The following is a 15387-nucleotide window of genomic DNA, read 5'->3' on the forward strand; positions in this document are numbered from 1 at the left end:
CTACTGGTCTTCCAGGGAACGATCAAAACGTAGACAGTTTTAGACATTACTCCCACGGAGGAAAGTGCGCATGGTGACTGTTGTATTCCATCCCTATGCAATTTCTGTGTTTCATCAACACTTTGAAGGTCCACAGATTACAGAATGCCTCCAGATGTGCATCGGAAACTATTACTGGTCTTCCAGGGAACGATCAAAGCGTAAACTGTTTGAGACATTACACCCATGGACGAAAGTGCGCATGGTGACTGTTGTATTCAATTACGATGCAATTTCTGTGTTTCATCAACACTCTGATAGTCCACAGATCACAGAATGACTCCAGATGTGAATCGGAAACTACTACTGGTCTACCAGGGAACGATCAAAGCGTAGACTGATTGAGACATTATTCCCACTGACGAAAGTGCGCTTAATGACTGTTGTATTCAGTCCCGATGCAATTTCTGTGTTTCATCAACACTCAGATAGTCCACAGATTACCGAATGCCTCCAGATGTGCATCGGAAACTACTACTGGTCTTCCAGGGAACGATCAAGGCGTAAACTGTTTGAGACATTACACCCATGGAGGAAAGTGTGCATGAAGACTGTTGTATTCAATTACGATGCAATTTCTGTGTTTCATCAACACTCTGATAGTCCACAGATTACAGAATGACTCCAGATGTGAATCGGAAACTACTACTGGTCTACCAGTGAACGATCAAAGCGTTGACAGTTTGAGACGTTACTCCCGTGGAGGAAAGTGCGCATGGTGACTGTTGTATTCCATCCCGATGCAATTTCTGTGTTTATCAACACTTTGAAGGTCCACAGATTACAGAATGCCTCTAGATGTGCATCGGAAACTACTACTGGTCTTCCAGGGAACGGTCAAAGCGTAGACTGTATGAGACAATACTCCCATGGAGGTAAGTGCGCATGGTGACTGTTGTATTCAATCCCGATGCAATTTCTGAGTTTCATCAACACTCTGATAGTCCACAGATTACAGAATGACTCCAGATGTGAATCGGAAACTACTACTGGTCTACCAGGGAACGATCAAAGCGTAGACTGTTTGAGACATTACTCCCATGGAGGAAAGTGCGCTTGGTGACTGTTGTATTCAGTCCCGATGCAATTTCTGTGTTTCATCAACACTCAGATTTTCCACAGATTACAGAATGCCTCCAGATGTGCATCGGAAACTACTACTGGTCTTCCAGGGAACGATCAAAGCGTAGACTGTTTGCGACATTACTGCCATGGAGGAAAGTGCGCATGGTGAATGTTGTATTCAATCCCGATGCAATTTCTGTGTTTCATCAACACTCTGATAGTCCACAGATTACAGAATGCCTCCGGATGTGCATCGGAGACTACTACTGGTCTTCCAGGGAACGATAAAAGCGTAAACTGTTTGAGACATTACACCCATGGAGGAAAGTGCGCATGGTGACTGTTGTATTCAATCCCGATGCAATTTCTGTGTTTCATCAACACTTTGATGGTCCACAGAATACAGAATGCCTCCAGATGTGCATCGGAAACTACTACTGGTCTTCCAGGGAACGATCAAAGCCTAGACAGTTTGAGACATTACTCCCACGCAGGAAAGTGCGCATGGCGACTGTTGTATTCCATCCCGATGCAATTTCTGTGTTTCATCAACACTTTGAAGGTCCACAGATTACAGAATGCCTCCAGATGTGCATCGGAAACTACTACTGGTCTTCCAGGGAACGATCAAAGCGTAAACTGTTTGAGACATTACACCCATGGAGGAAAGTGCGCATGGTGACTGTTGTATTCAATCCCGATGCAATTTCTGTGTTTCATCAACACTTTGAAGGTCCACAGATTACAGAATGCCTCCAGATGTGCATCGGAAACTACTACTGGTCTTCCAGGGAACGATCAAGGCGTAAACTGTTTGAGACATTACACCCATGGAGGAAAGTGTGCATTAAGACTGTTGTATTCAATTACGATGCAATTTCTGTGTTTCATCAACACTCTGATAGTCCACAGATTACAGAATGACTCCAGATGTGAATCGGAAACTACTACTGGTCTACCAGTGAACGATCAAAGCGTTGACAGTTTGAGACGTTACTCCCGTGGAGGAAAGTGCGCATGGTGACTGTTGTATTCCATCCCGATGCAATTTCTGTGTTTATCAACACTTTGAAGGTCCACAGATTACAGAATGCCTCCAGATGTGCATCGGAAACTACTACTGGTCTTCCAGGGAACGGTCAAAGCGTAGACAGTATGAGACAATACTCCCATGGAGGTAAGTGCGCATGGTGACTGTTGTATTCAATCCCGATGCAATTTCTGAGTTTCATCAACACTCTGATAGTCCACAGATTACAGAATGACTCCAGATGTGAATCGGAAACTACTACTGGTCTACCAGGGAACGATCAAAGCGTAGACTGTTTGAGACATTATTCCCATGGAGGAAAGTGCGCTTGGTGACTGTTGTATTCAGTCCCGATGCAATTTCTGTGTTTCATCAACACTCAGATTTTCCACAGATTACAGAATGCCTCCAGATGTGCATCGGTAACTACTACTGGTCTTCCAGGGAATGATCAAGGCGTAGACTGTTTGAGACATTACTCACATGGAGGAAAGTGCACATGGTGACTGTTGTATTATATTCCGATGCAATATCTGTGTGTCATCAACACTTTGAAGGTCCACAGATTAGGGAATACCTCCAGATGTCCATCGGAAGCTACTACTGGTCTTCCAGGGTAAGATCGAAGCGTAGACAGTTTGAGACATTACTCCCATGGAGGTAAGTGCGCATGGTGACTGTTGTATTTAATCCCGATGCAAATTCTGTGTTTCATCAACACTTTGAAGGTCCACAGATTACAGATTGCCTCCAGATGTGCATCGGAACTACTACTGGTCGTCCAGGGAACGATCAAAACGTAGACAGTTTTAGACATTACTCCCACGGAGGAAAGTGCGCATGGTGACTGTTGTATTCCATCCCGATGCAATTTCTGTGTTTCATCAACACTTTGAAGGTCCACAGATAACAGAATGCCTCCAGATGTGCATCGGAAACTACTACTGGTCTTCCAGGGAACGATCAAGGCGTAAACTGTTTGAGACATTACTCCAATGGAGGAAAGTGCGCTTGGTGACTGTTGTATTCAGTCCCGATTCAATTTCTGTGTTTCATCAACACTCAGATTTTCCACAGATTACAGAATGCCTCCAGATGTGCATCGGAAACTACTACTGGTCTTCCAGGAAACGATCAAAGCGTAGACTGTTTGCGACATTACTGCCATGGAGGAAAGTGCGCATGGTGAATGTTGTATTCAATCCCGATGCAATTTCTGTGTTTCATCAACACTCTGATAGTCCACAGATTACAGAATGCCTCCGGATGTGCTTCGGAGACTACTACTGGTCTTCCAGGGAACGATCAAGGCGTAAACTGTTTGAGACATTACACCCATGGTGGAAAGTGTGCATGAAGACTGTTGTATTCAATTACGATGCAATTTCTGTGTTTCATCAACACTCTGATAGTCCACAGATTACAGAATGACTCCAGATGTGAATCGGAAACTACTACTGGTCTACCAGTGAACGATCAAAGCGTTGACAGTTTGAGACGTTACTCCCGTGGAGGAAAGTGCGCATGGTGACTGTTGTATTCCATCCCGATGCAATTTCTGTGTTTATCAACACTTTGAAGGTCCACAGATTACAGAATGCCTCCAGATGTGCATCGGAAACTACTACTGGTCTTCCAGGGAACGGTCAAAGCGTAGACTGTATGAGACAATACTCCCATGGAGGTAAGTGCGCATGGTGACTGTTGTATTCAATCCCGATGCAATTTCTGAGTTTCATCAACACTCTGATAGTCCACAGATTACAGAATGACTCCAGATGTGAATCGGAAACTACTACTGGTCTACCAGGGAACGATCAAAGCGTAGACTGTTTGAGACATTACTCCAATGGAGGAAAGTGCGCTTGGTGACTGTTGTATTCAGTCCCGATGCAATTTCTGTGTTTCATCAACACTCAGATTTTCCACAGATTACAGAATGCCTCCAGATGTGCATCGGAAACTACTACTGGTCTTCCAGGAAACGATCAAAGCGTAGACTGTTTGCGACATTACTGCCATGGAGGAAAGTGCGCATGGTGAATGTTGTATTCAATCCCGATGCAATTTCTGTGTTTCATCAACACTCTGATAGTCCACAGATTACAGAATGCCTCCGGATGTGCTTCGGAGACTACTACTGGTCTTCCAGGGAACGATAAAAGCGTAAACTGTTTGAGTCATTACACCCATGGAGGAAAGTGCGCATGGTGACTGTTGTATTCAAGCCCGATGCAATATCTGTGTTTCATCAAGACTCTGATAGTCCACAGATTACACAATGCCTCCAGATGTGCATCGGAAACTACTATTGGTCTTCCAGGGAATGATCAAGGCGTAGACTGTTTGAGACATTACTCACATGGAGGAAAGTGCGCATGGTGACTGTTGTATTCAATCCCGATGCAATTTCTGTGTTTCATCAACACTTTGATGGTCCACAGAATACAGAATGCCTCCAGATGTGCATCGGAAACTACTACTGGTCTTCCAGGGAACGATCAAAGCCTAGACAGTTTGAGACATTACTCCCACGTAGGAAAGTGCACATGGCGACTGTTGTATTCCATCCCGATGCAATTTCTGTGTTTCATCAACACTTTGAAGGACCACAGTTTACAGAATGCCTTCAGATGTGCATCGGAAACTACTACTGGTCTTCCAGGGAACGATCAAAGCGTAAACTGTTTGAGACATTACACCCATGGAGGAAAGTGCGCATGGTGACTGTTGTATTCAATCCCGATGCAATTTCTGTGTTTCATCAAGACTCTGATAGTCCTCAGATTACACAATGTCTCCAGATGTGCATCGGAAACTACTACTGGTCTTCCAGGTAAGGATCAAAGCGTAGACTTGTTGAGACATTACTCACATGGAGGAATGTGCACATGGTGACTGTTGTATTATATTCCGATGCAATATCTGTGTGTCATCAACACTTTGAAGGTCCACAGATTAGGGAATGCCTCCAGATGTCCATCGGAAACTACTACTGGCCTTCCAGGGTAAGATCGAAGCGTAGACAGTTTGAGACATTACTCCCATGGAGGTAAGTGCGCATGGTGACTGTTGTATTTAATCCCGATGCAAAATCTGTGTTTCATCAACACTTTGAAGGTCCACAGATTACAGATTGCCTCCAGATGTGCATCGGAACTACTACTGGTCTTCCAGGGAACGATCAAAACGTAGACAGTTTTAGACATTACTCCCACGGAGGAAAGTGCGCATGGTGACTGTTGTATTCCATCCCGATGCAATTTCTGTGTTTCATCAACTCTTTGAAGGTCCACAGATTACAGAATGCCTCCAGATGTGCATCGGAAACTATTACTGGTCTTCCAGGGAACGATCAAAGCGTAAACTGTTTGAGACATTACTCCCATGGAGGTAAGTGCGCATGGTGACTGTTGTATTGCATTCCGATGCAATATCTGTGTTTCATCAACACTTTGAAAGTCCACAGATTACAGAATGCCTCCAGATGTGCATCGGAAACTACTACTGGTCTTCCAGGGAACGATCAAAGCGTAGACTGTTTGAGACATTACTGCTATGGAGGAAAGTGCGCACGGTGACTGTTGTATTCAAGCCCAATGCAATTTCTGTGTTTCATCAAGACTCTGATAGTCCACAGATTACAGTATGCCTCCAGATGTGCATCGGACACTACTACTGGTCTTCTAGGGAACGATCAAAGCGTAGACTGTTTGAGACATTACTCACACGGGGGAAAGTGCGCATGGTGACTGTTGTATTCAATCACGAGGCAATCTCTCTGTTTCATCAACACTCTGATAGTCCACAGATTACAGAACGCCTCCCGATGTGCATTGGGAACTACAACTGGTCTTCCAGGGAACGATCAAAGCGTAGACTGTTTGAGACATTACTCCCATGGAGGTAAGTGCGCATGGTGACTGTTGTATTCAATTACGATGCAATTTTTGTGTTTCATCCACACTCTGATAGTCCACAGATTACAGAATGGCTCCAGATGTGAATCGGTAACTACTACTGGTCTACCAGGGAACGATCAAAGCGTAGACTGTTTGACACATTACTCCCATGGAGGAAAGTGCGCTTGGTGACTGTTGTATTCAATCACGAGGCAATCTCTCTGTTTCATCAACACTCTGATAGTCCACAGATTACAGAACGCCTCCCGATGTGCATTGGGAACTACAACTGGTCTTCCAGGGAACGATCAAAGCGTAGACTGTTTGAGACATTACTCCCATATAGGTAAGTGCGCATGGTGACTGTTGTATTCAATCCCAATGCAATTTCTGTGTTTCATCAACACACTGATAGTACACAGATCACAGAATGACTCCAGATGTGAATCGGAAACTACTACTGGTCTACCAGGGAACGATCAAAGCGTAGACTGATTGAGACATTACTCCCACTGACGAAGGTGCGCTTAATGACTGTTGTATTCAGTCCCGATGCAATTTCTGTGTTTCATCAACACTCAGATAGTCCACAGATTACAGAATGCCTCCAGATGTGCATCGGAAACTACTACTGGTCTTCCAGGGAACGATCAAGGCGTAAACTGTTTGAGACATTACACCCATGGAGGAAAGTGTGCATGAAGACTGTTGTATTCAATTACGATGCAATTTCTGTGTTTCATCAACACTCTGATAGACCACAGATTACAGAATGACTCCAGATGTGAATCGGAAACTACTACTGGTCTACCAGTGAACGATCAAAGCGTTGACAGTTTGAGACGTTACTCCCGTGGAGGAAAGTGCGCATGGTGACTGTTGTATTCCATCCCGATGCAATTTCTGTGTTTATCAACACTTTGAAGGTCCACAGATTACAGAATGCCTCCATATGTGCATCGGAAACTACTACTGGTCTTCCAGGGAACGGTCAAAGCGTAGACTGTATGAGACAATACTCCCATGGAGGTAAGTGCGCATGGTGACTGTTGTATTCAATCCCGATGCAATTTCTGAGTTTCATCAACACTCTGATAGTCCACAGATTACAGAATGACTCCAGATGTGAATCGGAAACTACTACTGGTCTACCAGGGAACGATCAAAGCGTAGACTGTTTGAGACATTACTCCCATGGAGGAAAGTGCGCTTGGTGACTGTTGTATTCAGTCCCGATGCAATTTCTGTGTTTCATCAACACTCAGATTTTCCACAGATTACAGAATGCCTCCAGATGTGCATCGGAAACTACTACTGGTCTTCCAGGGAACGATCAAAGCGTAGACTGTTTGCGACATTACTGCCATGGAGGAAAGTGCGCATGGTGAATGTTGTATTCAATCCCGATGCAATTTCTGTGTTTCATCAACACTCTGATAGTCCACAGATTACAGAATGCCTCCGGATGTGCTTCGGAGACTACTACTGGTCTTCCAGGGAACGATAAAAGCGTAAACTGTTTGAGACATTACACCCATGGAGGAAAGTGCGCATGGTGACTGTTGTATTCAAGCCCGATGCAATATCTGTGTTTCATCAAGACTCTGATAGTCCACAGATTACACAATGCCTCCAGATGTGCATCGGAAACTACTACTGGTCTTCCAGGGAATGATCAAGGCGTAGACTGTTTGAGACATTACTCACATGGAGGTAAGTGCGCATGGTGACTGTTGTATTCAATCCCGATGCAATTTCTGAGTTTCATCAACACTCTGATAGTCCACAGATTACAGAATGACTCCAGATGTGAATCGGAAACTACTACTGGTCTACCAGGGAACGATCAAAGCGTAGACTGTTTGAGACATTACTCCCATGGAGGAAAGTGCGCTTGGTGACTGTTGTATTCAGTCCCGATGCAATTTCTGTGTTTCATCAACACTCAGATTTTCCACAGATTACAGAATGCCTCCAGATGTGCATCGGAAACTACTACTGGTCTTCCAGGGAACGATCAAAGCGTAGACTGTTTGCGACATTACTGCCATGGAGGAAAGTGCGCATGGTGAATGTTGTATTCAATCCCGATGCAATTTCTGTGTTTCATCAACACTCTGATAGTCCACAGATTACAGAATGCCTCCGGATGTTCTTCGGAGACTACTACTGGTCTTCCAGGGAACGATAAAAGCGTAAACTGTTTGAGACATTACACCCATGGAGGAAAGTGCGCATGGTGACTGTTGTATTCAAGCCCGATGCAATATCTGTGTTTCATCAAGACTCTGATAGTCCACAGATTACACAATGCCTCCAGATGTGCATCGGAAACTACTACTGGTCTTCCAGGGAATGATCAAGGCGTAGACTGTTTGAGACATTACTCACATGGAGGAAAGTGCGCATGGTGACTGTTGTATTCAATCCCGATGCAATTTCTGTGTTTCATCAACACTTTGATGGTCCACAGAATACAGAATGCCTCCAGATGTGCATCGGAAACTACTACTGGTCTTCCAGGGAACGATCAAAGCCTAGACAGTTTGAGACATTACTCCCACGTAGGAAAGTGCGCATGGCGACTGTTGTATTCCATCCCGATGCAATTTCTGTGTTTCATCAACACTTTGAAGGTCCACAGATTACAGAATGCCACCAGATGTGCATCGGAAACTACTACTGGTCTTCCAGGGAACGATCAAAGCGTAAACTGTTTGAGACATTACACCCATGGAGGAAAGTGCGCATGGTGACTGTTGTATTCAATCCCGATGCAATTTCTGTGTTTCATCAAGACTCTGATAGTCCTCAGATTACACAATGTCTCCAGATGTGCATCGGAAACTACTACTGGTCTTCCAGGTAAGGATCAAAGCGTAGACTTGTTGAGACATTACTCACATGGAGGAAAGTGCACATGGTGACTGTTGTATTATATCCCGATGCAATATCTGTGTGTCATCAACACTTTGAAGGTCCACAGATTAGGGAATGCCTCCAGATGTCCATCGGAAAGTACTACTGGTCTTCCAGGGTAAGATCGAAGCGTAGACAGTTTGAGACATTACTCCCATGGAGGTAAGTGCGCATGGTGACTGTTGTATTGAATCCCGATGCAAATTCTGTGTTTCATCAACACTTTGAAGGTCCACAGATTACAGATTGCCTCCAGATGTGCATCGGAAACTACTACTGGTCTTCCAGGGAACGATCAAAACGTAGACAGTTTTAGACATTACTCCCACGGAGGAAAGTGCCCATGGTGACTGTTGTATTCCATCCCGATGCAATTTCTGTGTTTCATCAACACTTTGAAGGTCCACAGATTACAGAATGCCTCCAGATGTGCATCGGAAACTATTACTGGTCTTCCAGGGAACGATCAAAGCGTAAACTGTTTGAGACATTACACCCATGGACGAAAGTGCGCATGGTGACTGTTGCATTCAATTACGATGCAATTTCTGTGTTTCATCAACACTCTGATAGTCCACAGATTACAGAATGATACCAGATGTGAATCGGAAACTACTACTGGTCTACCAGGGAACGATCAAATCGTAGACTGTTTGAGACATTACTCCCATGGAGGAAAGTGCGCTTGGTGACTGTTGTATTCAGTCCCAATGCAATTTCTGTGTTTCATCAAGACTCTGATAGTCCACAGATTACAGAATGCCTCCAGATGTGCATCGGAAACTACTACTGGTCTTCCAGGGAACGATCAAAACTTAGACTGTTTGAGACATTACTCACATGGGGGAAAGTGCGCATGGTGACTGTTGTATTCAATCACCAGGCAATCTCTCTGTTTCATGAGCACTCTGATAGTCCACAGGTTATAGAACGCCTCCCGATGTACATTGGGATCTACAACTGGTTTTCCAGGGAATGATCAAAGCGTAAACTGTTTGAGACATTACTCCCATGGAGGTAAGTGCGCATGGTGACTGTTGTATTGCATCCCGATGCAATTTCTGTGTTTCATCAACACTTTGAAAGTCCACAGATTACAGAATGCCTCCAGATGTGCATCGGAAACTACTACTGGTCTTCCAGGGATCGATCAAAGCGTAGACTGTTTGAGACATTACTCCTATGGAGGAAAGTGCGCACGGTGACTGTTGTATTCAAGCCCAATGCAATTTCTGTGTTTCATCAAGACTCTGATAGTCCACAGATTACAGTATGCCTCCAGATGTGCATCGGACACTACTACTGGTCTTCTAGGGAACGATCAAAACGTAGACAGTTTGAGACATTACTCCCTCGTAGGAAAGTGCCCATGGTGACTGTTGTATTCCATCCCGATGCAATTTCTGTGTTTCATCAACACTTTGAAGGTCCACAGATTACAGAATGCCTCCAGATGTGCATCGGAAACTACTACTGGTCTTCCAGGGAACAATGAAGGCGTAACCTGTTTGAGACATTACACCCATGGAGGAAAGTGCGCATGGTGACTGTTGTATTCAAGCCCGATGCAACATCTGTGTTTCATCAAGACTCTGATAGTCCACAGATTACAGAATGCCTCCAGATGTGCATCGGAAACCACTACTGGTCTTCCAGGGAACGATCAAAGCCTAGACTGTTTGAGACATTACTCACATGGAGGAAAGTGCGAATGGTGGCTGTTGTATTCAGTCCTGATGCAATTTCTGTGTTTCATCAACACTTTGATGGTCCACAGACTACAGAATGCCTCCAGATGTGCATCGGAAACTACTACTGGTCTTCCAGGGAACGATCAAAGACTAGACAGTTTGAGACATTACTCCCTCGTAGGAAAGTGCCCATGGTGACTGTTGTATTCCATCCCGATGCAATTTCTGTGTTTCATCAACACTTTGAAGGTCCACAGATTACAGAACGCCTCCCGATGTGCATTGGGAACTACAACTGGTCTTCCAGGGAACGATCAAAGCGTAGACTGTTTGAGACATTACTCCCATGTAGGTAAGTGCGCATGGTGACAGTTGTATTGCATCCCGATGCAATTTCTGTGTTTCATCAACACTTTGAAAGTCCACAGATTACAGAATGCCTCCAGATGTGCATCGGAAACTACTACTGGTCTTCCAGGGAACGATCAAAGCGTAGACTGTTTGAGACATTACTCCTATGGAGGAAAGTGCGCACGGTGACTGTTGTATTCAAGCCCAATGCAATTTCTGTGTTTCATCAAGACTCTGATAGTAAACAGATTACAGTATGCCTCCAGATGTGCATCGGACACTACTACTGGTCTTCCAGGGAACGATCAAAGCGTAGACTGTTTGAGACATTACTCACATGGGGGAAAGTGCGCATGGTGACTGTTGTATTCAATCACGAGGCAATCTCTCTGTTTCATCAACACTCTGATAGTCCACAGATTACAGAACGCCTCCCGATGTGCATTGGGAACTACAACTGGTCTTCCAGGGAACGATCAAAGCGTAGACTGTTTGAGAAATTACTCCCATGGAGGTAAGTGCGCATGGTGACTGTTGTATTCAATTACGATGCAATTTCTGTGTTTCATCCACACTCTGATAGTCCACATATTACAGAATGGCTCCAGATGTGAATCGGTAACTACTACTGGTCTACCAGGGAACGATCAAAACGTAGACTGTTTGAGACATTACTCCCATGGAGGAAAGTGCGCTTGGTGACTGTTGTATTCAATCACGAGGCAATCTCTCTGTTTCATCAACACTCTGATAGTCCACAGATTACAGAACGCCTCCCGATGTGCATTGGGAACTACAACTGGTCTTCCAGGGAACGATCAAAGCGTAGACTGTTTGAGACATTACTCCCACGGAGGTAAGTGCGCATGGTGACTGTTGTATTCAATCCCGATGCAATTTCTGTGTTTCATCAACACTCTGATAGTCCACAGATCACAGAATGACTCCAGATGTGAATCGGAAACTACTTCTGGTCTACCAGGGAACGATCAAAGCGTAGACTGTTTGAGACATTACTCCCACTGAGGAAAGTGCGCTTAATGACTGTTGTTTTCAGTCCCGATGCAATTTCTGTGTTTCATCAACACTCAGATAGTCCACAGATTACAGAATGCCTCCAGATGTGCATCGGAAACTACTACTGGTCTTCCAGGGAACGATCAATGCGTAGACTGTTTTCGACATTACTCCCATGGAGGAAATTGGGCATGGTGACTGTTGTATTCAATCCCGATGCAATTTCTGTGTTTCATCAATACTCTGATAGTCCACAGATTACAGAACGCCTCCAGATGTGCATCGGGGACTACTACTGGTCTTCCAGGGAACGATAAAAGCGTAAACTGTTTGAGACATTACACCCATGGAGGAAAGTGCGCATGGTGACTGTTGTATTCAAGCCCGATGCAACATCTGTGTTTCATCAAGACTCTGATAGTCCACAGATTACAGAATGCCTCCAGATGTGCATTGGAAACCACTACTGGTCTTCCAGGGAACGATCAAAGCCTAGACTGTTTGAGACATTACTCACATGGAGGAAAGTGCGCATGGTGACTGTTGTATTCAGTCCCGATGCATTTTCTGTGTTTCATCAACACTTTGATGGTCCACAGACTACAGAATGCCTCCAGATGTGCATCGGAAACTACTACTGGTCTTCCAGGGAACGATCAAAGACTAGACAGTTTGAGACATTACTCCCTCGTAGGAAAGTGCCCATGGTGACTGTTGTATTCCATCCCGATGCAATTTCTGTGTTTCATCAACACTTTGAAGGTCCACAGATTACAGAATGCCTCCAGATGTGCATCGGAAACTACTACTGGTCTTCCAGGGAACGATGAAGGCGTAACCTGTTTGAGACATTACACCCATGGAGGAAAGTGCGCATGGTGACTGTTGTATTCAAGCCCGATGCAACATCTGTGTTTCATCAAGACTCTGATAGTCCACAGATTACAGAATGCCTCCAGATGTGCATCGGAAACCACTACTGGTCTTCCAGGGAACGATCAAATCCTAGACTGTTTGAGACATTACTCACATGGAGGAAAGTGCGCATGGTGACTGTTGTAATCAGTCCAGATGCAATTTCTGTGTTTCATCAACACATTGATGGTCCACAGACTACAGAATGCCTCCAGATGTGCATCGGAAACTACTACTGGTCTTCCAGAGAACGATCAAAGACTAGACAGTTTGAGACATTACTCCCTCGTAGGAGAGTGACCATGGTGACTGTTGTATTCCATCCCGATGCAATTTCTGTGTTTCATCAACACTTTGAAGGTCCACAGATTACAGAATGCCTCCAGATGAGCATCGGAAACTACTACTGGTCTTCCAGGGAACGATGAAGGCGTAACCTGTTTGAGACATTACACCCATGGAGGAAAGTGCGCATGGTGACTGTTGTATTCAAGCCCGATGCAACATCTGTGTTTCATCAAGACTCTGATAGTCCACAGATTACAGAATGCCTCCAGATGTGCATTGGAAACCACTACTGGTCTTCCAGGGAACGATCAAAGCCTAGACTGTTTGAGACATTACTCACATGGAGGAAAGTGCGCATGGTGACTGTTGTATTCAGTCCCGATGCATTTTCTGTGTTTCATCAACACTTTGATGGTCCACAGACTACAGAATGCCTCCAGATGTGCATCGGAAACTACTACTGGTCTTCCAGGGAACGATCAAAGACTAGACAGTTTGAGACATTACTCCCTCGTAGGAAAGTGCCCATGGTGACTGTTGTATTCCATCCCGATGCAATTTCTGTGTTTCATCAACACTTTGAAGGTCCACAGATTACAGAATGCCTCCAGATGTGCATCGGAAACTACTACTGGTCTTCCAGGGAACGATGAAGGCGTAACCTGTTTGAGACATTACACCCATGGAGGAAAGTGCGCATGGTGACTGTTGTATTCAAGCCCGATGCAACATCTGTGTTTCATCAAGACTCTGATAGTCCACAGATTACAGAATGCCTCCAGATGTGCATCGGAAACCACTACTGGTCTTCCAGGGAACGATCAAATCCTAGACTGTTTGAGACATTACTCACATGGAGGAAAGTGCGCATGGTGACTGTTGTAATCAGTCCAGATGCAATTTCTGTGTTTCATCAACACATTGATGGTCCACAGACTACAGAATGCCTCCAGATGTGCATCGGAAACTACTACTGGTCTTCCAGAGAACGATCAAAGACTAGACAGTTTGAGACATTACTCCCTCGTAGGAGAGTGACCATGGTGACTGTTGTATTCCATCCCGATGCAATTTCTGTGTTTCATCAACACTTTGAAGGTCCACAGATTACAGAATGCCTCCAGATGAGCATCGGAAACTACTACTGGTCTTCCAGGGAACGATGAAGGCGTAACCTGTTTGAGACATTACACCCATGGAGGAAAGTGCGCATGGTGACTGTTGTATTCAAGCCCGATGCAACATCTGTGTTTCATCAAGACTCTGATAGTCCACAGATTACAGAATGCCTCCAGATGTGCATCGGAAACTATTACTGGTCTTCCAGGGAACGATCAAAGCGTAAACTGTTTGAGACATTACACCCATGGACGAAAGTGCGCATGGTGACTGTTGTATTCAATTACGATGCAATTTCTGTGTTTCATCAACACTCTGATAGTCCACAGATTACAGAATGAGTCCAGATGTGAATCTGAAACTACTACTGGTCTACCAGGGAACGATCAAATCGTAGACTGTTTGAGACATTACTCCCATGGAGGAAAGTGCGCTTGGTGACTGTTGTATTCAGTCCCAATGCAATTTCTGTGTTTCATCAAGACTCTGATAGTCCACAGATTACAGAATGCCTCCAGATGTGCATCGGAAACTACTACTGGTCTTCCAGGGAACGATCAAAACTTAGACTGTTTGAGACATTACTCACATGGGGGAAAGTGCGCATGGTGACTGTTGTATTCAATCACCAGGCAATCTCTCTGTTTCATCAACACTCTGATAGTCCACAGATTACAGAACGCCTCCCGATGTGCATTGGGATCTACAACTGGTCTTCCAGGGAACGATCAAATTGTAGACTGTTTGAGACAATACTCCCATGGAGGTAAGTGCGCATGGTGACTGTTGTATTCAATCCCGATGCAATTTCTGTGTTTATCAACACTTTGAAGGTCCACAGATTACAGAATGCCTCCAGATGTGCATCGGAAACTACTACTGGTCTTCCAGGTAAGGATCAAAGCGTAGACTGTTTGAGACATTACTCACATGGGGGAAAGTGCGCATGGTCACTGTTGTATTCAATCACCTGGCAATCTCTCTGTTTCATCAACACTCTGATAGTCCACAGATTACAGAACGCCTCCCGATGTGCATTGGGAACTACAAC

This window comes from Schistocerca gregaria, chromosome 10, assembly GCF_023897955.1.
Source record: "Schistocerca gregaria isolate iqSchGreg1 chromosome 10, iqSchGreg1.2, whole genome shotgun sequence".
NCBI classification, from domain to species: domain Eukaryota; kingdom Metazoa; phylum Arthropoda; class Insecta; order Orthoptera; family Acrididae; genus Schistocerca; species Schistocerca gregaria.